We start from the raw sequence: 24909 nt of genomic DNA on the forward strand, positions 1-24909 counted from the left end.
AGGAGTAAAAGCAATTGGAACAAGTTCAGAGAAGGGCAACAAAGATGATCGGGGTAATAGACATTATGAAGAAAGAATGAAACAGCTGGTTATGTTTACCCTGGAAAAAGACAACTAAGGGGGGGATATGATAGCACAGTTCAAATACTTGAAGGGTTGTCACAGAGAAGAGAAGAAGGAAGGTCAAGATCTGTTCTTTTTTATTTCAGAGGCAGGACACAGAATAATGGATTTATGTTACAGTGGAACTAATTACCTAGAGAAGTGATGGTTTGCCCTTAGTTGTATGTCTTCTTGCAGAACATAGACAGTCATCTATCCGGGAAGATTTTACTTGGATTCTTACACTGAGCAAGGAGTTGGGCTCAGTGACCTAAATGGCCCATTCCAACTTTATGATTCTGTGAGATTTCCTACCATATATGAAGCTAAAGTTGTAGTTAGGCTTATTATATATAGGATATTTTCTTTTCTAAATAATAATTTACTGAACTCTGGATTTCAAGTACCTTTGTTAAAAATGTGATCATGACATTTTTGGATGAAAACTTCCAAATGTGTATAGTTTGATATCCTTAATTATTTCTTTTTTTAGTGATCAAGATCATATTACTGAGGTATGGGATACTTGACATATACCGTCATTACATTTCTTTGAAATATTCATAGCCTTCCAGATGCAAAAATCCATTGTTTTGACATGACATATGTGGACAAAAAATAATGCAGTTGTAGATATTAAATGCATGATTTTTTAGTTTACTCTGACATTGACTTCAACAGTCTACACATCCCATGTTTTCGAATCATCTTACTAATATGACTGTGCTAAATTTATGTAATGGCTTTTCTACATACTTTAATAATTAGGTTGATACTTTTAATATTTTTATGTATTTTATTAACCAAAGAAAAAGTATACTGTATATACTTGCAGGTAAGCCAAGAATTTTAGACACCAAAATATACCCCAAAAATTGGGCTTGGATAATCTGTGGATGGGCTTATCAGCAAGTAATACTTTTTAAAAGTACCCGTATTACCTGTGTATACTTGTGTGTAAGCCCATCTGCAGATAAGCAGACTCTTGAATTTTGACCAAAATACCATGAAAAATGTAGGTCAGCTTATCCGCGGGTGGTGCAATTTTCATGGTATTTTGGTTAAAAATTTGAGAGTCGGCTTATCTGTGGATGGGCTTATACATAAGTATATACAGTACATACATGCAGTAGAATTAACAATAATGTATGTAGTTTGATAAACATGATAGAAAATGACAAAAACCTGGAAGAGAATGTTACAAATAGAGTAAAATTTGACCAAATTCCTCAGAAGTCTTGTTCCTTACCCTTTTGTCAAAAACAAAAAGCCCCAACCCTTGTATTGATCCACTTGTCTAGGGAAGTGCAAAATGTTTCAAAGCAACTTTTGAATTTGAGTAACTTTCCCCAGATTAAATTTGTCTCACACACAAGTGGATATACCACATCTAAAACCCCACCATGTATAACACATGACTGCCAAGAGTTGGTCTTGGGTTGGGGCAGCCATATAAATCAAAATTATAAATAAATAAACTCACCCAACTCTTGCCAGATTTGTCTTGCAGTCTGTGTAACCCCCCTCCCCTTGCTTTTCATTGCGTTTTCTACTTTAACCTCCTATTACCTCTCCTCAGTATCTACAATTGCTCCCATTTTCCTTCGGGTCCAGTATAGTCTTGTTGATTATCCCAGTGGTATGAACATTTCAGAGTGAAGCAAATGATTTCTAGTTACCCACCATTTTTCGTTCCAAAAAACATCTTAATGGCCTAGTGATGTTCTGTGGAATAAAGGTTAGCTGGAGCCAGTGTTTCACTTCAAGACATTTCAGGCCACTGGGAAATCAAAGGAAATAAATAAAAAATGAAACACAAATATCAGCAGGTTACTTCACAGTCATTGACGATGGTATCTGCCTGTATATCAATACCTGCAGATCTGCTTATAGACAGACCTCAAATTTGGAAATAATTCCGATATTTTAGAAGACTGAAATAGTGTCTTAGAAAACCAGATTGCCTCAAATTCTTGGAGAACTGGGCCATTTAAAAAAAAACCAATAGACAAAACATTTAGATAGAAAGACTTAGTTATACTATATGATATCTGGTCTGAGTTTGAAGTACTTGTGAAAAGGCTTTGAGAAGTAGATCTGCTTTGGTTAAACATTGCCTAGAATACTGTATTTTGTCTTCCAAGCCAGCTTCTCAGAAAGGGTGTAATCACCTCGTGTGAGATGGGCGGCCATATAAATATGATAGATAAACAAACAAACAAACAAACTGGCTTGGAGGGGTGTAATCATATCCAGAGGAGGATGATATGTGAGCACCTGGTAAATAAGTTTAAGGAGCTGGATTGGCTCAATCAACTTGTTTTTGCAATGGAACCAACCCTTCCCCCAGAATCGGAAAATGGGGGGGGGGAGCTGAAAATGGCTCAAGTTTCTTTTTTTAAAACATTGTGTCAGCTGGCCAGAAACAAAAAATTGGCTGCCCTTATTCTAGAGTCAGATCTGAACAAATGGGTTTGAAGAAAATGGATTTACACTGAACTTTAGGAGGAATAGTAGAACGGAATTGAAAGATGATGGTTCACCTTCATTTGGAGGATTTTTTTTAAAAAAAGTAGAACATGACTGGGTACCTATTAATGATACTGTAGTCACTGATTTTCATCAGAAGCAGTTTGGGTTAAACAATTGCAACTCTGTGACTTGTCAAAGCTACTTTCAAAATATGGCACAGCTGCTACAAAATAAATTATTGTTAATTACAGGAACAAAACATTCAGACACAATAAAACAGCATCTTATTTTTAAAAGATTTGCCTGAAGGGAAATTTTGGCGGCTTGGATTTGTTGAATAACTGTTCGTGTTTGACGGACTGACACTGAAAAAATCTGAACAGAGACGGGACTGTCATTTCTAGATCCCAGAGAAAGAAAATGGCATTTTCTCAGTTGTTCAGAAACCAGACTATTAACATAATTAAAAATGAGTATCTGCACCTTGAGTTTAGTCAGAGGGAAAAAAGGCAATCACCAATAATTCTTATATTGATTTTGTAACACTTCTCTTTGTGAGCAACTGTAGTCATTAACTTGCCTGCCACTTTTTGAGGCTGTTGAAATTCCTGAACTGGGCATCAGCATTTGCGGGTTATCAACAACTTTGGTCCATCTGTGGCTTGAGACATCTGATAGCCTGTATTCACCTCTTGAAAATTCAAACTTCAGTAAGCCTGACATTGAATTTGTAATGATATTCTTAGTTCATATGAAAAATTGACAACCACTAGCGTTCCAAGATAGGACTGGGAAAAATGTGTCTGAATCTATTGAGAATTGCTATTAATCAATGTTGAATATACTGAACTAGATGTACAAATGTACAAAGTGTACAAATATACAAACTAGATAAACTTGGCAGCTTTTTATATCCAAGGGCAGTTTAAAAAAAATTAAACCGTAGACTTAATAACTGATTTTACAGCAGGATGGAAAATGATTCCAATCATAAGAGGTAAAGAAGTACTTTTAGTTAAGTTACACAGATCATGTGAAGATATATATTAATTCCTAACTAGTTCAAATATGAATTCTCTGTGCAAAAAGCAGATGATTCACAGAAAATACCCTTTTATTGAAACAATGGGACCTGTCACTCTCTGAGCAAAGACTTTGGCCGTATTATTCACATTTCTGATTCTTGTTTTTTATGGTATAAGAAGCAAAAGGTGAAATATAATTTAGGATTAAAAAAAATGAAAACTTCTGAATGTTTCTTCAGATGTGGTGCTTCTGATTCTTTGCCTTTTCCCTTGGTAACAGCAACTCTGAACATGTTTTTCTGAAAACTAGGGAGCAACTTGTATGAATGGCAAACAATGGAGTGAGAGGCCATGTCTTTGCGTGCATCTGAATGTATTTCTTTGGTAATGCTGATTCCAGTATTCAGGCAGATTCATATTGGATGAAGTCATTCTTATCTTGCTGCTAGGAGGTATAGTACTTTAAAAACCAGCCTTATCTGTTACCGTTATATAGGCACAATATGTAAGTAGTTATTTCTCATCAATGGATTCAAGACTTTAGTGTTGGCATAATAGTGATTTATTTCAGAAATAGTGATTGCAGAAGCATTTTCAGTCTGACAAGCTGTATAAGTGTTGAGTAATAGTTACAAAACCTTTTTGCCTCAAACGCTGTAAAAGCCAAGGAGATTCTACCACAGCTGTTCATGATGTTCACTTGTGGGAGTTATACCTCAAGTTTTCCAAACTGTGTGGGGCACTGTCAAAATAGTGCTGTGTAAATTATTTATCCAAGCCATCAGGAAGAGAACCACATGTAACTGTATTTGAAATGGATGCAAAATTGTATCATGATATTGTTTGCTTATATGAAAAATAATGTCTTAGGTCTGATTTCCTTTTCAATCATACGAGTTTTAAAGTGTATTTAAAAATCAGCTTACAACTGCTTTATTTAGTTTCTTCCATTCATCATTTTAAAATCTGACCTTTCCCTTTTTTTATTTATCCTAACAAATTAAGCTACCATTTTGGAAATATACTGATTTGTACTACAGACATCTCACAAGAGAAAAACTTACTCTTATGTATTAAATAAACTGATTTAGACACAAAAGAAATAAGGATTCAAGAAATATGATGTTTTGTTTTCTATATATGCTTAGCAAATATCATCCAAATCAAGCAATTACTTGGTAACCAGTATAATATATATGTCCAAAATTTCTGGAATTATTGCAGTTATCTCATTACAATGAGACTGTCTGCTTCAGATGTTAAATTAGAAATTAGACTTTAGAAATGTGCTTCTGAAATACATCTTCTTTTTTTAACATCCCCATTTGTCCCAGCACAGGTTTTTCATGTGTGGATATCTTTATTGTTACAATCAAAGTGGGAGCAGCTTAAAGCCACTTTAAGCCTCAAGAAAGCTTTTATTTACACAATACCCTGTTGTTCATCTGTGTATATTGTATCATTTATTCAGTACATTAAATTCCAAATTCTCAGTTCTGCTATATTATGGAAGAAGTTGGATTTTTAAAATAGATTGGGAAACCTCAGCCCTTCTTATGGGTGGCTTAGGAGCAGTGACTTCTTGGATCAAATCAGTTTGGCTTTGGTTTATTAATTTGGGGGAAAAAAATCTTTGCAGTCTTAGAGCCAAGACCTTAACTGTTTTCTTGGCATCCAAATAGATCAGTTGATGGGGCTGTATGATGAGCAAAGTGTAGGCTTTTTCCCAGTTAATTAAGCATTCCATTTTCTGCTAATTACTATAATGCAGACTTTGTTTTGAATGGCATCCAAGAACCTTTGTCTGAATGGTTCTATAATGCTGTCTAGGAAGCTCTTATAGATACCCATTGAAAATGTACTCCATTGAAAACCCATCTGGGCCGTGTGCTCCCCCCCCCTTTTAATTGCCTGTTCAGAGTTTTTTTCCCTTGTCAGTTCACAGATTTGTGTATGTCGCAAACTTGTCCATTCTGGGGAGCTTGATTTTTTTTATCTAGGTATTCATTCTCCCATCAGTACTGAGTTTAGATTTTTATTTTTGTTTTGTTTGGGGTTTTTTCTTTTTTCTTTTTTGGTTCTGCAGAGGCCTGTTGCTCATGATTCACTGGAATATGACACTGATTTGTTAATTATTTGCCTTTTTGGTTATCCATGTATATAACTTTTAGACACATTAGATATTGATAGCATTTTGTGGTTAAAAATATAAATGATTTCTGTGTTAGTGTCCTATTAGTTGATTAAGTAGAACTGATTTTGTGAAAATCAATCATCCTAAACAGCTATATAGAAATAGGTTCTTTAGGTTATAATTGTCATATCTGGACTGGAACCCATCACTGCTGTAAGGTTTTGAATTTCCTTGGCCAAGACAGCAATTCTCTTTTTTATAAGTTTTACCCAGCCCTAATCATATGCAGTTTCTACCCTCTTTATTATTATTCCTTGATTGATCTATTTACTGAGTCATGTCAGGCTCATGTAAATCAACAGACCACTGATCTAAATAAGCCGTTGGGCTTCTATTACAGATATTAGTATCCAGTATGCATTTTGGGCCAGACTACCTTAGATGCTAATGACTTTGTGCAGCTATCTATATTCAGTACAGTATTAATGAAGCTGTCACCTTGAGAATGAATAAATTGTTGTTTTAAAAACAAAGTAAATGCCAGTTGTCATTTGTCAGATACTGGAGGGTTTTTTGTTTTTTTTTAAAGACTTTGGATGCATTTGGAGGTGGACATTCTGAATATATTCAGTATTATTTCTTCTGAAGGAGAAGAACTAAGAGTGATATAAATTGGACATTTTTTCTTGCTTGTATTCATTTGAATGGTATTGCCATCTAAAGGTTGGCATGTTCTATTTGTAATAGAATCAATAGAAGAGAATAATAAAAAGTAATAGAATCACCCAATAAAATATGATCTATAGTAGGAATGAGCAGCCTTTTAGAAGCAATTTGGAAAAGGTGCCTCCTAGGGGGCGAGACCATCTGCCTGCCACTTTTTAATACAGCTGCCTCACAATCCTGGGAAAACCCACAGCTTTTTTACAGAGTTACAGACCAATGCAGGTGCTCCAAAGACCTTTGTGGAATCTAATCTCAAGTATATTACATCCTTAACCTGTACGTTTTAACAGCTTAAAGAACTAGAGGTGATGGGAAGATCATAATATGCTCCTATTAAAACTATGATTTTAGGATGTTCACAAATATCTCAGTTGTTTGTGGATGAAACATGCATCTTCTGTGAAGCATGTAACTAAAAGACACAGAGGGATCTGAGGAAAGAGGATGTGATGGAGACAGGGTCTGAGCTAAAGCTGAGCAGGAGAAAACTATGGAATTGAAAAAAAAACAATAAAACAGCGGTGGAGAGTTTTGTGAGATTAACAGTTTTGAGAAAACATCACTGGACCTAAAAGGATGGAATATATTTAAGATAACTCTAACAATAGGTAAAGGCAAGACTTGTGGAAATGATAATAGGGACATGTAGCTAGATTAATGAGACTAGAAAAAGTGGATTTAAGTTTTTCTAAACATAGAGTGAGAGCAAGTTTGATGTAATGGTAAGGCACCGGGTTATAAACCAGGAGACTGAGTTCTAGTCCTGCTCTAGGCACAAAGTCTTGGGCCAGTCACTCTCTCTCAGCCTTAGGAAGAAGGCAGTGGCAAACCACTTCTGAAAATCTTGCCAAGTAAACTAGAGGGATTAGTCCAAGCCAGGAGTCAACACTGATTTGAAGACAAAACAATAACAATCTATAGAGTACAAAAAGAGAAATAGATATGAATAGGAATTAGGCTTTTCAGGGTTTGGAATCTTTATTGGTATTAAAGAGTGCAATTCAAACCATATTAAAAGTGTCCTAGTAATTGTTGTTTCACATAAATACATATATAAGAAAGATAGGTAATGACATTAGCATTTACATTATGCACTTCAAGTGTTCAAATATGTTCACAGATATAAGAATTAATGAAATAGTACATGTATATTTATTATTGGGAAATAAACTCTTAACACCAAAATGTGTTTTTATCGGGCATAGTAAGCTATAATATGGCTAGTTAAAGTATGTTCAGAAGTGATGTGTGAATACCTCACAATGATTAAACAGCCTTTAAGAAAGTAAAGAAGAATCCATGATTTAGAGAACCCATCAGGAACTTACCTTGTTGTGCAGACATTTAATTTCTGTTTTCTAGAAACTGACCAAAGGATTTTATTTCAAGAAACAGAAAGGCAAACCTGAATATCTGAAAATTGAACCTTTATGTTATCTTTATGTATCGTTATGTTTAGGCAACTTTATGTTCTCTATGGTGGCTGGCAAAAAACTACCATTTAATGGCATTTTTTTGCAAAATGATATTTCATACCATAGGATCTTTCAGTTCTGAAAGGGCAATTAATATGCAGAAACAATATGTTTTCCAGAATACAAGGTAAGCTTACTTTCAAGATTGACATTTATTAAATTTAAAAAGATAAGTTACCAGCAGGAGATTAGTGCTGTCTTAACTGTGGCCACTTGAATAGTCAGTTGGAATACAAGAGGGTGTTTGCAAGTCCTTCATGCCACAAGGGCCTCTGGGATATTATGGATCATGATAAGTGTGGTCATGAGTTTAAGAAACTGCAGAGTTTGATTATCTATTTGACAATGTTGATTAAGAAATAGACGAGCTTGATTGGTTTAGCAACAATTGCTAATTGTGATTTTAAAAAAGTGTGGCTTATGATGGGGTGGGCAACCTGCAACTCCAGAATCCTCTTATTTTGGTTCCTTGAATACCCTTTGACTGTGATTGTTGAAAATAGCAGCATCAGCATGGTCCCCTGAAATTTTGAGGTGGAGAACGCCCAATGATTATAGTATAAACCTAAAATAAATGTAATAGAGTTAAAAGCAAAGGAAAAAACCTAGAAGAAGAAGAGTCCTAGCTACTAAATAAATGAGCAATAAAAGTGTAGCATGTTATTTGAACACTCTCCATGTAATTCATCTTGTGAGATTTGAATCTGGGTTATTCCTCTTTACATTTCAACCCATTACATTCTGCCAGTAGGCCAAATAGAACTGCAGAACACATTTGATAATCTAGCTCTGATAACATAGTTTCAGCTTTGGTGCTGAACTTGGCCAGCTATGTAGTCAGCTGAAGAACTTTATTCACTGAGGTTGCTTTTGATTAAAATGCAGGACATCTTTCAAAAAAAAAAAAAAATCTCAGTGAGAAGGTAGCACAATCGCAGTTGTCTAATCTGAGTATTTGTTAGATTAATCTCAAGATCCTCCATGACACTTGACATATCAAGAATTTGCAGTTGTACAAATTCAGCATTTATAAAGGAAATATTTTTGGTCTGCAATTTTAGAGAGGACCATGTGCATATGTACTGTAAATGATACATTCTGGAACAGGGAGGTCCAACAATGAAATGAAATATGGTAGGAGTGCTGTTCGAGATCTGTAAGGCTGTCATCCTGTGTGTTTATAAATTCAGAGCAATAGAAGAGCATACTGTTGCTGCTTATTTGGTTTCATTAAACATCCTAGTATAAAAATAATTTACTATATTACACTTGCTGGAAGATCCTAAAAGACTAGCATGTGTTTACCTTCATATTTTAACTTGCAAAAAAAAAAAAAAAATCAAACTCTGTATTAATCTGTAAGTGCTACTGTCAAGTGGGCAGTATTGAATTTTTGAATTAAACATAATGCTAGGGGCAATGTCTGTCCCATTATTCTGAAATGTAGTCTGTCTAGTGTATAATGGCACATTGTTAGAGGAATAGCAAATCACTCTTCCCTCTCAATGATTCAGCAGCAGACAAACATACACCCTCCGAGAAATGTGATGTACTTCCTATCTGCCATCTGGGAACAATCTTTGTAAGACTACTTACAAAGTAACGCATATAATTAAATTCTTGAAATGATTTTGCTAATACTGTGTTGAATACTTGTTCATCATTAAATTGGAGATAAATTTATTTTGCACATTGTTGAAATATTTGGGAAATCTTGGGCAACATGTGGCCCTTTGCCTAATTTCAAAAGCTCTTTGCAAGGGATCTGTTGAGATTTCTGGCAAGACTGATCTGTCGGGCTTTTTTAGCATCTTACTGTGTGCCGAGGAATAGAGGAGAGAAGATGATGTCTTCCCAGTAGAGGGAAAAAGCAAAGGTTAGAAAGAGAGAATAGGTTGTCCTACCCACTACAGGTAATGTGGCCTTTAATTGATTACAAGAAGGCTCTCACCTGAAAACAAGAATCTATTCCTAATATACATTTTTTAATGCAGAGGAATTGGATCAGAAATAACACTTGAAATCTGGACAAAGGCACTATAAATCAGCAATTTAATATTTAAAAGATCTGGAAAAGATTGGATATCTGTTCAACAATGCATTTGCCTCTATAATCTGAATAAATAGTCTTGTGCCAGTATCTACAGTAGCTGTTTCCAATCCTCCGTTCTCTCCTATGGATGGGAATCCTTTTTTCTATGCAGGGAATGGCACATTCAGTTTTGGGGCAAGGGTTGGCAGGTTCAATTAACTCTTCTGTCTCCAGCTGTAAGCCCACCTTGCCATCCTATGCTATGATAAGGTTTTGTCAGAAGCTTTTGCAAAGCTAAATTAGTAGGTGGGAGGGAGGATTTTCATGCAAGCGTGGTTAATCCTCCAGTCCAAGGTTGTATTTCTTCCCTGAGATTGTCCTCTTCATTCACTTAGGCTCTGAAAAAACTTCCATTTGTACCCAAGCTGCAGAGAGTTTGAATTGATGGGGCTCTGGAGAACCACAGAACCTGTGGATTGGTGACCCTAATAGAAATCTATTACCATGCCTTGAAATTTTGCAGTTTCTTTTGTATGTATACACATTGCTAAATCACGGTGCAATACCTTTGAAGTTTACAGGAATTCAGAGGGACTGCCTTAATATTTCATTCAGCTGCAGTTTTTAGCCACATTCAGACAATGTAATACATAATCTGAAATTTTGCTTCTCTAGATGGAAAACCTATTTTTACAAAAGTTAGAAAACCTTTTCTTATTCTTCAGTCAACAAATGCAATTGTTCAATTGTTAATTTTCAGCCTGATCCCTCAGATGTGTTGAGTCACAAATATCAACATTCCCCATTGGTTGTTCCCTTTTTTCTCCTTAGACATGGGAAGAGGAATTTCTGATTGCTGTTTCTAGAGAAACAAGTAATCAGGAATATGATTTCAGGAATATCAATTATTCCTTTTTCATTCAGGAATAATTGCTTTATTCCTGAATGAAAAAAAGGATAGTGTCCTTTTTTTTCATTCAGGAATAAAGCAATTATTTTGGAAATAAAGAGTTAATGCATCAGTATCAGAAAATCAACTTAAAATGCAGCAAGTGTGAATTTTCCTAAAATAATTGGTTTTAAAAGGCTATTGGGGCATGTGTATGGAAGTGAACAAGATGTTTACTGAGCACTTTGATTGAAGAATATGTTTCAGAAATCACCCTGTCAAAAAAGCAATCTGCTGCTTTAATTTAATACAAGCATGTTTCTTCAGCAGTAGGAAACTGCTATGGATACTAAAGCAGGAAGTAAAGCAATAACTTTGCATAGTTTTCTGCTCTGTGGTTGGTTGGGGGGAATGTTACTGTTGTTCGGATGTTTCCTTATTGTTACAGCACTGAAAGGCAGTAAAGTAGAATAATGTTCATGTAGCTTTGTTTTGCTTTATTGTTAAGTGGTTGCAGTTGCTTGATATAAACCCTGATGACTTTGGGTGCATCATGACATCATCTTGCAAATGATGGAAATTCCACACTTGCTGTCCTTGCTCCACCTGGGATGCCTGTGCAGCTTTTATATTGCCTTCTTACCCAACCAGATGACATCTAGATTTTTGGGACAATGATTCCCATTTCTCTCCCTCAGCCTAGCCAATACTCATGCTGGCTAATGATTATATGAATTATACATCATCACATCTGAGGGCACCAGGTTGCAAATGTTAATGTAAAATAAAATAATTTAGTTCATTTCTTTGGGTAGGTTCTGTCTGGTATTCTTGAAACCATCTTAAATGTAGTGGTAGCTGTAAGCACAGTATCTTAGTTTCAAGTTTTGGGAACTCTTGCTGTAACAAGAAGGAAACATCAGAACAACAGTAACATTCCCCCCAACCAACCACAGAGCAGAAAACTATGCTAAGTTACTGCTTTACTTCCTGCTTTAGTATCCATAGCAGTTTTTATAGAATGCTACTCAAGTCCCTATGCTTTCGTTTGCTGAAAATTTAAATTTTGCTTATGTATCCTCCCAGAAAGATGAGTTTTTATAGAAGAAAAACTTTGACTTATTAGAAACCACATGTAACTGATAATTATGCACTATGAATAGGGCTTAAGAAATGATTGACTACTGAGTTCTGGGATTCTATAGTTGAAACAGAATAAGTCTTAACAGGAGTACCTTGATAAGGCCTTGGTTCCTGTGAGACCGCTCTAAGATTCCTTGAGTAGAGGGCAGTGGAATGCAGAGATATTTTCATTTAAAAAAAAAAAAAAGCTGACATGTCATTTTCTATATTTGGAAGAAAACCCATCAGTTCTGTGGGGTTGCACATTAAAATAAGGAGAAAAATGGTATTATTGATTTAGATTTATGATTCAGAAAATTTTGGAAGAAAAAGCCTTTTCCCTTTCTTCCTTTTGATCGTTGATCTGCATGACCCCATGCTTAGGCTTTTTTCCCCCTTCATTTGGCATGGTGGCTTTTGGTTTTTTGTTTTTTAAGTGTAGCTCTCATTTGAGAACCTCAGGCAGTTCCACTTCACTAATTTGTGATCTAATGAGCAATAATGTGGGGTTACAGTGAACATTTTGTTTGCTTTGATGGGAGGATGGCTAGACAGAGTGGGAGAGAAATAGTGTCTGTGAGGAGGAGAGGAAGAGTGATTGAACAGTGTGAAAAAGACTTGTTAGATCACGATAGTTAGCCTGATTTATTTCACAATGGGTCAGAAAAGACTGAAGCAAACTACAGTTTGTTTGCCAGGTTTAAAATCCAGTTGTCCAAAGCATGTTGATTTCTGAGAATATAAATCTGGCAATTCTGCTCTGAAAAAAATCCAAAACTGTTCTGAGTCTGCACTTTCTTAAAGTCCTATAAAATATTGGGCATAATGGAAAGTTTTATTTTAATTACAAAAATAGCATTTGCAAATTAGGTTCATGCTTGACTGATTTTAAGTCCATTTGAGTAAAAAGGAAAATCAAGGATTAAAACACTATTCTGTTTTGAGGGCAGCCACCATGTATTCATGTTACTGATTTTCATATATAAAAAAAGGACACCGATAGTGAGGTACCATAATGTAGCTGCCTTATCGCTGTCTACCGACTGCATTGGAAGTAGGTAGGCTTGAAAACTTTGGCTGAGGGGAGATGCGGTAATGTATATATATTTAATATATATTTAATCTGTTGCACTGACAGTCTTTGATTTGCAACATACTGAGGCATTATTTCTGAACTATCATTCATAAAAATGAAAGTGCAGTCCTTTAAGATATATGATTGTTGTTCCCTGAGGCATTAGGTAGCAACACAAATGGGTGCTCTGAACAACAAAACACGCTTTGTTTTTGTACTGTCCTATATGTTGAGCTGGATTTTCTACTGCATAATTATTGATTGTTATATTGATGAAGGTTTGTTTATTTAAAAGATTGGTATGGCTGCCCATCTCAGAGCACAACTCTGGGCGGCTCACCATAACAATAAAAACAAGAACTAAAACCCAGTGTACCACATTGGGCCCAAACTCCATACAAATGTTTGCAGAACTGGTGTGCTGTTTCATCTGACAAGAAGTTTTAAATTGTCTAATTTCTGTCTGCATTCCAGGATGTAGGATCAAGGAAGCTTAAAGAAATTAACCTTACTGTGTAACAGGTAAAAGGGAATATTTGTGCTTAATGGAGAAACTGCTCTTCAGAAATGAAGGAGGGAAGGTTCAGTGCATGATGCAGTAGAAAAAATGAGCAATGTTAGACTTTCAGACTGGTGAGGAGCAAGCAGTGTGATGGTGAGAGGGATGGAAGGGACTTGAGAAATTTACAGGAGTTGAAAGAAAAGCAGGAGGTGACAAAACTACCAGGAGATAGGAAGGCCTTTCATTGTGAAAGATCTGGGGTTTGACCCCTGGTGACTAAAGGTCTGCAGAGGTCCCTGACAAGACAATAGGCTACAGATCTGATGCAAAAGGAGCTTTGCTGATTGTAGTTTTCAGAGGGAGAAAGAAGTTTGTTGTCAAATTCCATGCATTCTTACTCCTTTCATAGTCTCTGCTTTTATATCCAAGTATTACAGGTTTTAAGAGAGCTTCAATTCATTTTCCATTGTACAGAATGTTCTTTAAATTTCCAGGATGCACATCCATTTGATATCTATTAGAATTTCAATTTCATACTTTCTGTTTTTTGTTCCTTAATTTCTTAAAATCTATTTAAAACATTTTAAAATGTTTTAAAAGATGCCAATTTTCATTAACTCCTACCATATTGTTTAGACACTCCTTCTAGGTTGGTGATTCTATAGATTGTTTGTTTGTTTGTTTGTTTGTTTGTTTGTTTAAAACATATTTCTGCTGTCCTTTCAAGCTATTTTTTTTTAAAACCCTTTGTATAATATGCATTTCATTTGTTTGCAAATAATTTGTGGAAACATTTACATGGTGAGCTACTTGTACACGGTTCTTTAGATATTATGTGATGGAAGTAACCCTTTTTGACTACATTTAGCACATTACTATAGAATCCAATGCAACTTGGAAGTAAGTTCCACTGTCTTTAGTCAAGTTTTTTTCTCTAATAATTGTGTTTAGGATTGCAGCCTTAGTTTTAGCGGCAATTTTGCAGCCTTTTAAATATCCTGTTGAAGCCTGAATTATTTCCAAGTGACTGAAATTGTTAATAGCGATCAATAAATCTAATTTTAACTGGTTAGCCGGTACTGTGTAAGAGTCATCCTGTTCTGCTCAGCATAAGAGAGAGACCCTAATTCTGCTTTAGCTTTGTCTCTTTTATTAAATCCAAGTTCCAGCATGTGATATTTATTTAACCATTTATTCATCAAATGTCTAGACCAAGCTGGCTGGGGAATTCTGGGAGTTGAAGTCCACACATCTTCAAGCTGCCAAGGTTGAGAAACACTGGTCTAGGCTGTCTGATTCCAGAATGACTCTGGGCAGCTTTACAGTTAAAATCAGAAAGGAAACTATAACATATAAGAAAAGAACAGCAGTTGGCTAGAGGAGCAAGTCAAAAAGAATACTTTCTCCATCCCCTGAATTAAAGGGACCCAAAACACATTAACTCAGGGCCTGGGGTTTTTTAAAGCTCATTTAAAAAAAGAGTAGGCGGGGCCATATGAGTCTTTGGGGGATGCTGTTCCAGACAGCAGAAGCAGCAATAGAAGCTGTGCTTCTTTGGTCCTGCTAGATGATACTGTCTAATCAACAGGTTCTGAAGAAAGCTAGCTCTGTTAGGTCATATGGGACAGGCAGATGGTCCTACAGAAAATAGGTCCTATGCCATGTAAGGCTTTAAAAGCAATACCTAGGACCTTGAATTGCACCTGGCACCTTACTGGCAGCAGAGCAGCTCATGGAGCAGATGTGTTATAAGGACATAGTGAGGCTTGCCCATCATTGCTCTTGCCACTGCATTCTGGAGCAGCTGTAGCTTCTGAGAGGTCTTCAAGGGAAAAGCATGTTGCAACAGTACACTTCCAAGGTAACCAAGGCATGGGTGACTATAAGGAGGGCCTCCAAGTCCAGGAATGAATGCAACTGGCACTTGAACCTACACAAAAGCCATTGTGACCACAGCTCCCACATTCTCTGACATTCCCAGAACCAGGTGGTCCAACAACCCACAGCCACTTGGACTTGCTAGGGTTGAGCTTGAGCTGCTTCTTCCTCATCCAGATCCTGATTGCCTCTAGGCAATAGACAAAACTTTGACGGCATGCTTGGCTGACCTCCTCTCCCAGTTGCCTCATGTAAATATTAAACAAGAGGGGTATGAGAGTCAAGACCTTATACCTCACAAATCAAGGGCTTTGGACACAATCTCTTGCCCCCCGCTAACATTGACTGGAACTGACCACAGAGAAAGGAGGAGAACCGCCATACCACCATGCCTCCCAGCTCCACTCCCACAGCTGGTCCAGAAGGGTATTATAATCACAGGTATTAAAGGCTTCTGAGAGATCAAAGAAAATAAGAATGGTTGCATCACCCTTTCCAGGTTCTGCCATAGGTAATAAACAGATGCAATCCATGCCATCTCAGTACTATGTCCTGGCCTGAATCCCAACTGAAAACGCTCCAGATATTCTATTTCTTCTAGGGTCTTCTCTAACTGCAATCTGACCACCTTCTCAAGAACCTTCCCCCAAAAGGGAAGTTTGGAGACTGGATGAAAATTGTCTAGGATGGTTGGGTCCAGAAGTACCTCTTCATTCAAGGAGGTGGACACCACCGCATGGGCCCAACCACATGTCACCTCCCAAGCAACCTTCAACAACCAGGGGGACAAATATCTAATAATGGGGGGTTGGATTAGCAGTTCCAAGGATCCTGTCCACTTCTGGAGGAGTAACAGGATCAAATTCCTCCCAGCCATCCAAGCAAAGTCATGCCTTTGTCACATTGACCAGACCAGACCAATCAGAATCTGACTCTGAAAGAGACCAAGCAGATGCCTAAAATATTCTTCCGACAAGGAAGCCATAAGCATTTCAAGAAGGAACTGACTTAGAAGGAAGATATTTTCAGCAGGTACAAGTTCCATATTACAGCATGGGCACTTCCATGTTCATTGGTAGGCCTTTTGTAGTTGGTTTGCTCCATCCTTTGAAATCTTTTACTAGCAACCTGTTTTGAAGCAGCTGTTGACTCAGTTTTTCAACTGTTCGGTGGTAAATGTTGTCAGCTGGGCTGGCCTAGACAAGAGTTTGCCAAAAGGGACTTTTTATAAGGATTAGACTAATTCTCCTAGGCTAGTTGCAGCTGCAGCCCTGAAATACTTGAGGGGAAATGTTAATAAGCTCTTTTGACAAAGAATGCATCTTCCCTGCCCAGCATCCATGGATCTCTTTTGTGTTGACAGTCCATGTAAAGTACCACATCTAACTTTGTTGATTCTGTCCTACTCTGTCTTCCCTATAGGTTTGTGAGCTTTGAAGCTTTGCCAACTTGAAATAGTCCTGTTCCTTTGCCTCCTTCTGCCCCTCCCTTGTTTCCCTCTGGGCAGCACTTTGGGGAGCAGACCTGAGGCCAAACACTGAAGAAACCTAGGTTAGGTTTGATTGCCAGGCCCCACTATCCTGGTAACATCTTCCAGCCTTTTCTACAGCAAGGGAAGAAGATGGCTTGCAGGCTGAACTCCTGCCCATTCTGAAAGGTAGCCATTAATTGGCTTCATAAATGTATTCCAAATTTGAGAATGAATTTTGTAATCAACTAATGGCAGTCCAAAACTTTGAGAGCAGTTGGATGAGAGGATTTTCCTGAGTTGATGATATAGTCATCTACTTAAAATTGTTACAGTGCTTGGAAAGGTTAATTCTGGACATACGTATATCTTAAACAACTCTGAGTGGCTCACAACAGCAGTTTTATTTTATTGTGATATTTATATCCAGTATTTTCCCCCAAGAACTCAAGATGATAGTGTATATAGTGTTTCCTCCTCCAATTTTGCCCCCACAACAGTCCTCTGAGGAAGGATGGTCAGAGAGGCTGGCCTAAAGTCACTCAATGAGATTCAATTGAACATTATTGTTTTTTCCAGCAACAAACATTAAAAACAGCAGTTGGGTTTTTTAACAATATGCTGCACCACAATTTATCTGGTCCTGTTTTAGCCTAATCCATTGTGCTGGGTGGACCCAAGTCAATTCAATGGGTTAGAGAAACTGAGAGGCAATGCTGAATTCCTTAACTTGCAGTAGTAGGCCGTAGCTTTCTGTAGAATGTCCTTCTGATAAAAATTTGCTTCTTCCTAACATCTCTGTGTTGGTCAAATGCATATGGCCAACTGTTTTATGCCCAAATATCTGGCTTGATTAATTATTTATTTATTTCACAAATTTATAAGCCCAGTCAAGTCAAGCAATGTGACTCTGTTCAGTCCTCCTTGTGGTAATATGGTGTATATGACCCTGCTCTTTGGAGTGCCCTTGGCTCATTATAATTCTTCATTAGAAGCTTTAATCTATTAATTCCTGAATTAGTTAAACATAAAATAATACTTTTGGTCTGAGAAAATAAGCTATTCTTTTAAAAAGCTATTTATTTATGAGCACATGCACACTTCAGAGCCCTACATATTTTTTTCTTTGTTGTTCTGAAATATTCTCACACCAGCGCTAAGAAAGAACTGCTAAAAAAGAAAACAAAAGCAAGAACTAAAGAACTTGCAGTCCAAATAGGACCGTTTATTCTATTCTATGTACTGTATGTTTTGTTTTGCTCGTTCTTTTGTTTTAAAGTCAATTAATACTCGTGGCTCACCTGTTTTATTGTCCCATGAAACAGTGCTTAAAAAGCAGTTAATAGCATGCAGAAATCTAGCACCACGCAATTCAAGATAGAAGGTTGGCAACAGCTTCTTGTTCAGCATGTATTAGCAACTGTGTTTAAAAAGACAATATAAACATAACGTGAAGACCACCATAGCAGCAAATAAAAGCCCCTGGGAGCAAGCTAAGTGTTGCTTAAAGTGTTAGCAGAGTTGCCCTTCGGATGCTGGAGCCTTGCAATTACAATGTGATTTACTATAGAAGACTACTACAGAAAACTTTCCTGCAATAATTTATGTTGGGATATTGGCTGCAGAAAATAAATTTATTTTCTACCAAACAAAAGTATGCTGTTGGCAATAAAAGTAACAAGGATATGTCAAGCTTAGTTCAAATATAAAATATATAACATAACCTCTACCATGGAATATTTAATATGGCTAGTTTTATATACACTACAGATTAAGCAGTATAAAAATTCAGATGGCAGTGTAATTGATATCATGACATTGCAGCAGAAGAACCTGATTACTAAACTGATAACTGATTTTTAGTTCTAACTGTGGGCATACCAGTGGTCATGGATTATGGGATTTGTAGTTCAACAGCATATGGAAAGTCACAGTTTCTCTACGCCTCTCCTAAACAGTAGGCAATGCCAAGAAAATTCCACATGACTAGTCTAATTTCCCCTCTCTCTGTATATATGCCCGTTTGTATTAGAATAATATTGGATAATTGCTGCCTATTGAAAAAGTAGAGTTATACTGGATTACCTTGTCCCCTTTCTGATAGATTTACTGTTGGGTTCCTCTGTATCTTAGGTATCAGATTTATAATGATGGCTTCATGTAAGTATTTTATGTGAAGATTTGTTGGGTGGTTCTAATCAGGGTATGTCGATGCCAATGACCAAGCAGCTGTGATCCTAAAATTTAATAACATGTTTCATCATGTGCCTGTTTGGGTTTATACCTTCTGGTATGAACTATAAGAATATTGTATTTCCTTTGTAACATTCTTATTACAATGAAATTACAGTAATGTTGTTATATTATTGTAATCAGCTTGCAAGTTTGGAGAGCAGCTCAGTGTCAGCTAAATGCCAACCAGTATAATTTTTCAATCCAGATTGTTATTCACTTGGCACTTGCATAAGATTCATGCAATTAAATACATGATACTTCCGGAAAGTCAACATTTTAATGCTCTGATGGTGTACAACGTTTGCAGTCATTTGGCTTACGTGGCTTATGTGTCAAATGTTCTTTTGACTCCTGCCTGTCTTTGGCTTATTCATGCTGACCAAGTGGGACTGAATGGGTAGAGCCAAGCAACAGCGCCTGTGTCCAAGTAGGGAAGAGTGGTGCTGCTGACCTTAAAGGTGGCAGTGGTCTATCCACTCTTGGAGAAACCCTCTTTTTTGTGTTTTGTTTTTTATCTTTTTGAATTGTGTGTTGTATCTGTGGAACCTTATCTTTTTGGGGGATCTTTAATAAAGTTTATTGTTTAAATCCTGGAGTTAACCAGTAGCCTTCTAGCACCAGCCTCAGCTTGGCTGGGCTACAGATTCCCAATGTTTTGCTTGGTTTCTCTTTCTGTCTTTAACCAGACCAGGAGTGGGGTGAGGATTTCCCCTTCAAACCTCTCCTGTTTCCCCAGAGGTCTGGTGGGGAAGGGAGAAAGCAGTTATAATGAAGGGGTGGTTGCAGGAGAGGGACTTACTTTACCAGTTGCTGTTCACCTCCAAGTGCAGGTTACCTCAGAACCAAAATACTCAAAGGCGTCTTTACCTATTACAGCACCTATTATTACATTTTTTATATACATGTAGTTGTCATAGAGAAAATCTATCTATGTGGTCACTAAGAGTCGATGCCAACTTGATGGCACATAATCAATATATCTATGTAAGACCTCTCTCTGGTATGAATATTAGATAAATGCCTTTTTCTGCTTGTTTCCCTTTCCCCCTCCTTTTTGCTATATATGTTTTTATAGTGTTTTGGTTGTTATTTTGTGTTTTGAATATGGTAAACTATGTCAAGATGCTTTTGTATAGGAAGTGGTACAAAACCACATTTAATAAGAATCTTCATTTGAGAGATGGCTTGAATGGAAATGAAAGAAACATTACTGGATAATTTACAGTAAATCAGCAAAGTTTTCTCATTCCCAGTCAACAACAATAAAAAACTCTCCCTAGTTTCCAACTAGACTGTTGGAGTTGGAATGACTGAGATGAAGATAGGCATTTGGATAAACAAGTAATCTTAGTTTATCATTCATAATATTTAGTAACCAGTTGATTTCCATCTCTTAAGTCATGGCATGTTAGATTGTACCTGATTAAATAATATTTTCTGTCTCCCTCCTTTGCATCCCAAATCTACTGTTTTGTATTTGGTAGACCTTGAAATTTGGATAAAATGGGAAAAATAATTCCTGCTGCTTACTAAAATGTTTAAACAAATTTAAATTTAAATCCTTTAAATATTTGAATGAATATTACTTTTTAAATGTGATTTTTTTCCTATTGATTCCATTCTTGAATTTTTCTTGGCCTTTTAAATATAATTAAATTTTAATTTTAAATTTTACATAAAATTACATAAAATTCATTATCAATAATGATTTTACAAATCAGAGTCCAATTATTTAACTAAATATTTAAGGTCATTTTCACAAAATGCTTCACATGATTGCATTTATTAAAATCCATGTTTTTACTTTTAATCTTCATTTTTGTTCAAGATTTATTTCTAATCAGCCATTTTATATTATTTTTGAGTGATTGGTCTTAGAAGAATGTAGCTGTCTGCTAAGATAGGTTTGTACATGTGCCTGGCAAGAACATTTGTCTAGCAATTGGCCTTCAGATCTTTGTACTGCTTTCAGATTTCAACAAACGTGTTTTATTGAAGCAAAGAATGAGTTTGTTTCATGGGCTGGATCAACTATGGGATTACCCAAAGGAACACAGTAATACAAACAAAACTTGAAATATCACTTTACATTCTTTTGAAATAATAAAAGGGGTGTTAACAAGATTGATGCAAGCTGTAGCTGACATAAGTTACCCATGGCTATTTTACAATTTGATAGCTGTATTCTCATGGTAAAGGTTATTACTATAGCTCATCAAAATGTTAGTTTATATTGTACACTTTTATCTCTCTTCTGTTGAGTCAGCTGCTTTAAAAAATTAGCTCCAAATTATCTGGGGAACTTTAGAAAGGAAATAAGTATTTAGGGCCATTGATATCTAATTTAGGCTATATACAAGAGGATTGTTAAATAGGAGTATAGCTGTTCCTGATGCTCCAGGAAATCTATACAATGTCAGTTTATACTGCATTGGAGGCTGCATTATAAGGTAAGCCCAAAATTATAGCTCCTCCTTGTCTGAGCACAGTTTTTGACTTGTGCTAAGGCTCTGTTGGATTCATATTATCAGAGACTAAAAAAAGAAGCCTGAATTTAATGAATGAGGAAGTAGAAGAATTAAAACTGGAGTGGATAAAGAAGTACTCTATTATTCAAAGGACAAACTAAAAGACCTTTATTCATAGGAACATAGAGTCCAAAACTTCTCTATACAGGTCCTTGACTTACAACCATTCATTTAGCAACCATTCAAAGTTATGATGGCACTGAAAAACATGACTTATGATTGGTCCTCGCACTTATGACCATCGCAGCATCCCCATGGTCACGTGATCATAATTTGGGCGCTTGGCAACATCATGCATTTAGGATGGTTACAGCATCCTACTGTCACGGGATCGCCATTTGCGACCTTCCCAGCCAGGTTCTGACAAAGTCAAAGGGGAAGCCAGCAGGGAAGTTCACAAGTCACGGTCATGTGATGTCTTGCTTAATGACCACACCGCTTAATAACAAATTTTCTGGTCCCTATTGTGGTTTTAAGTCGAGGACTACCTGTACAAGCAAATACATTACCAATAAATTATAGCCATTCTGCTCCTCTTGAGTCCTATGCAGTTATATAAATTGATTCAATAAATACATAAATTCCTAAAAGGAAAGCATGCTTATTAAACCACCAGGTCCACCAGTAGTTTGAATGTCAAAGATCAGATTACCTAAAGGGTTGCTTCTTTGCATACTAACCTATATATATTTTAAAATGGAGAGGCTCTTCTCTGTATCTTAGCAGTTGCTTAGAACAAAAGGGAAGAGACATCCTGGGGTGCATTTGGAGTATGGATCATCATCTTAAGGAGTCTGGTTTGAAATAGCATGAAGTTGAATGCCCAGATATGGCTGTGATCATGTGTAATTGTTTACCTCTAATTTCCTTTTAGTGTAAGCAGAACAGTTTCCAATGTTGCCTTGTAAATCATCAGATAAACTCTTCTTAAATTTAATCTTTTTCTTGTAATATTTGCTGGGTATTACATTGTTTTACTAGCAATGCTGCTGCTCTGAACTGACCAAACCCTCAGATACTGTTTGGATTACTGGTTAGTCATAAAAATGTATTTTGATCCTAGGTTTCGGCATACATCAGTGAAGCATTAGAGCTGCTTTTAAATTATGAATGCTGTTGTGTCTGTCGAGAGAGAGTCAAAAATTTTCCTGTTTATATAGCTCTGGGCAATTCGAGCAATATGTTTTGTCACCTGTTTGTTCTTTTAAGGAGATCTGAAAAGCTGATGAATAAATATATTCTAAAAATCACTTTGAGGCCTTAGCATCTTCAAAAATAAATGTACATATTGTTAGTGACAGATTGCTAAATTTGGCTGTAGACTCTTAACTGTATTTCTTGCCAAAAGTGATCCAGATGTGCATAATTCATCCTGCTGCCATATGTGTACTGACATGTTTTTTATAATTAAGTGTCTGTTTTAGTATTGTTAAACAGTTAAATGTTTATTTTAAAAAATCCTTTGGAGGGGTATTTTATTTAATAACATGCAAAAAAGGCAGACATTCTAAACTGAACAGGAGAAAAATGTCTCTGAGCGTTTACAGGAAGCAAAAACACTAAACACTAGTAAGTAAGCTAGAGCTTTAAGTTTCAGCTCTTCCAAAGCAATTATTTGTTCATATGTGCCTTTATATGTTTTATATGTGCTAATTACTTTTGAACACTCTGTGAGTATCAATGTACTATTACCATTAGATATAAAAATATTGTCTAAGAGATGACTACCGATCTGAAGCTGCTACCATTGTAACCAGACATTTCATACTATAGTACAACTGTTTGAGAAGATCTGCAAAAAACAGCTTGCATAACTCTGAAATCTGCTCAGAAGAAATTATCCTGTCTGTCTTGGTTGTGCACCTGATGCTTGTTGTCTTGATCAGTTAATTTTTTCAGCATTCCCTTAAAACCTGGTTGTGTCAACAGGCCTGGGGGTCGCAAGGGAATGGTAATCTGATGAGGAGGCTCTACTCTTCATAATCTGATCTTCTCTCTTAGCCTTTTCATAATAATATTAATCTTTGTACTTTTTGAATGTTTTTAAAATTGTCTGTTGGTACGCCGCCCAGAGTCACATCATGTGAGATGGGTGGCAGTATAACTATGATAAATGAATAAATTCTGAAACCAGAAAGACATTTAAAAAATAAGTCTGCCAGCTTGCAGAGTTGAACTTTTGCCAAATACTTGTTTAAAAGCATTCACTACCCAGGCTGGGGAATTCTGGGAGTTGAAGTCCACACATCATAAAGTGGCCAAGGTTGAGAAACACTGCTTTATAGAGTAGATAGAATTAATACACATTATAGCCGTTCAGCATCTTTTTCACTGATTGTGCAAGTGCTCTGTTGCTCATTGATTTGGAGTTGGAAGCAGCCCCTGAATCCAGCCCCTGCTATTTTCAGGAATCTAAACTGAGCATCTGTCACAAATGTCTAACTACAATATGTTTAAACACATTCAGCAAGGGGGAAACACTACCATCCAGGGGGTGATAGTCTTCCCTTGATTGGATATGTTCAACAAAGTCTACTTGATTTCTGCTTGACCTTTAAAACCGTGAATAATTTGTAGAACTGCCTAGACCATGTGAACTGGCTCAGGAGTTAAGACTGGTCTTACTGTCTGGTTTGTCATCAGGATAGGCAAGATCAGCTACTACCAGGGGCAGGGGAAGTTTTGATTATGATATCATACATATTGAATTCCCTATGAAGATCCTGTTTTGGTATTTATAAGTGGGGCCTGCAGCTGATCTATTTTATTTCACCTTTGAAAAGAGTTGACATTTTTTAGTGTTTTCTTTTCAACATGATACTTCATCTACCTTGTAAGCAACCTTGTGGGGAACGTATCCACAAGGCAGGATAAAGTATATATTAAACCAATAGCTTTATTATGCCCTGGGTTCATTGATTGTGTCACATTTATTGAGTAGTTTAAACAGATCCCAGAGTTTATTCCCATGGTCTAATGCTGGTACTATACTTTTGAGAGTAAATTAGAATTTTATCAACAAATTCCAGATAACTAAATCAGTAAATATAGTATATACAGAAAGTATTGTAAAACATTCCAAAACAGCACTGATAAAGGAAGAAAATCTGCTCTTCAGTCATGATTTCTTTAAATTTGGTGCATTCAAAAAGGTATTAAAATCTGAATTCTGTTAATCAGCAGAGGTCAGTTTTCAAGAAAGCTTTGAAGTGGTCAACTGATGTAGGTGAAATTGAGCATTTCGTT

General features: G+C 36.4%; 1 protein-coding gene across 5 annotated transcripts in view; it reads left to right on the top strand.

The window, feature by feature from the left end:
* ARL15 (ARF like GTPase 15) overlaps positions 1–24909 on the top strand; it is a 225106-nt gene that overhangs the window by 133183 nt on the left and 67014 nt on the right. The window lies entirely within an intron of this gene.

Source organism: Python bivittatus, unplaced genomic scaffold, assembly GCF_059951505.1.
Source record: "Python bivittatus isolate LINGU-HERP-01145 unplaced genomic scaffold, Pbiv_v1 ctg000570_np1212, whole genome shotgun sequence".
NCBI classification, from domain to species: Eukaryota; Metazoa; Chordata; class Lepidosauria; order Squamata; family Pythonidae; genus Python; species Python bivittatus.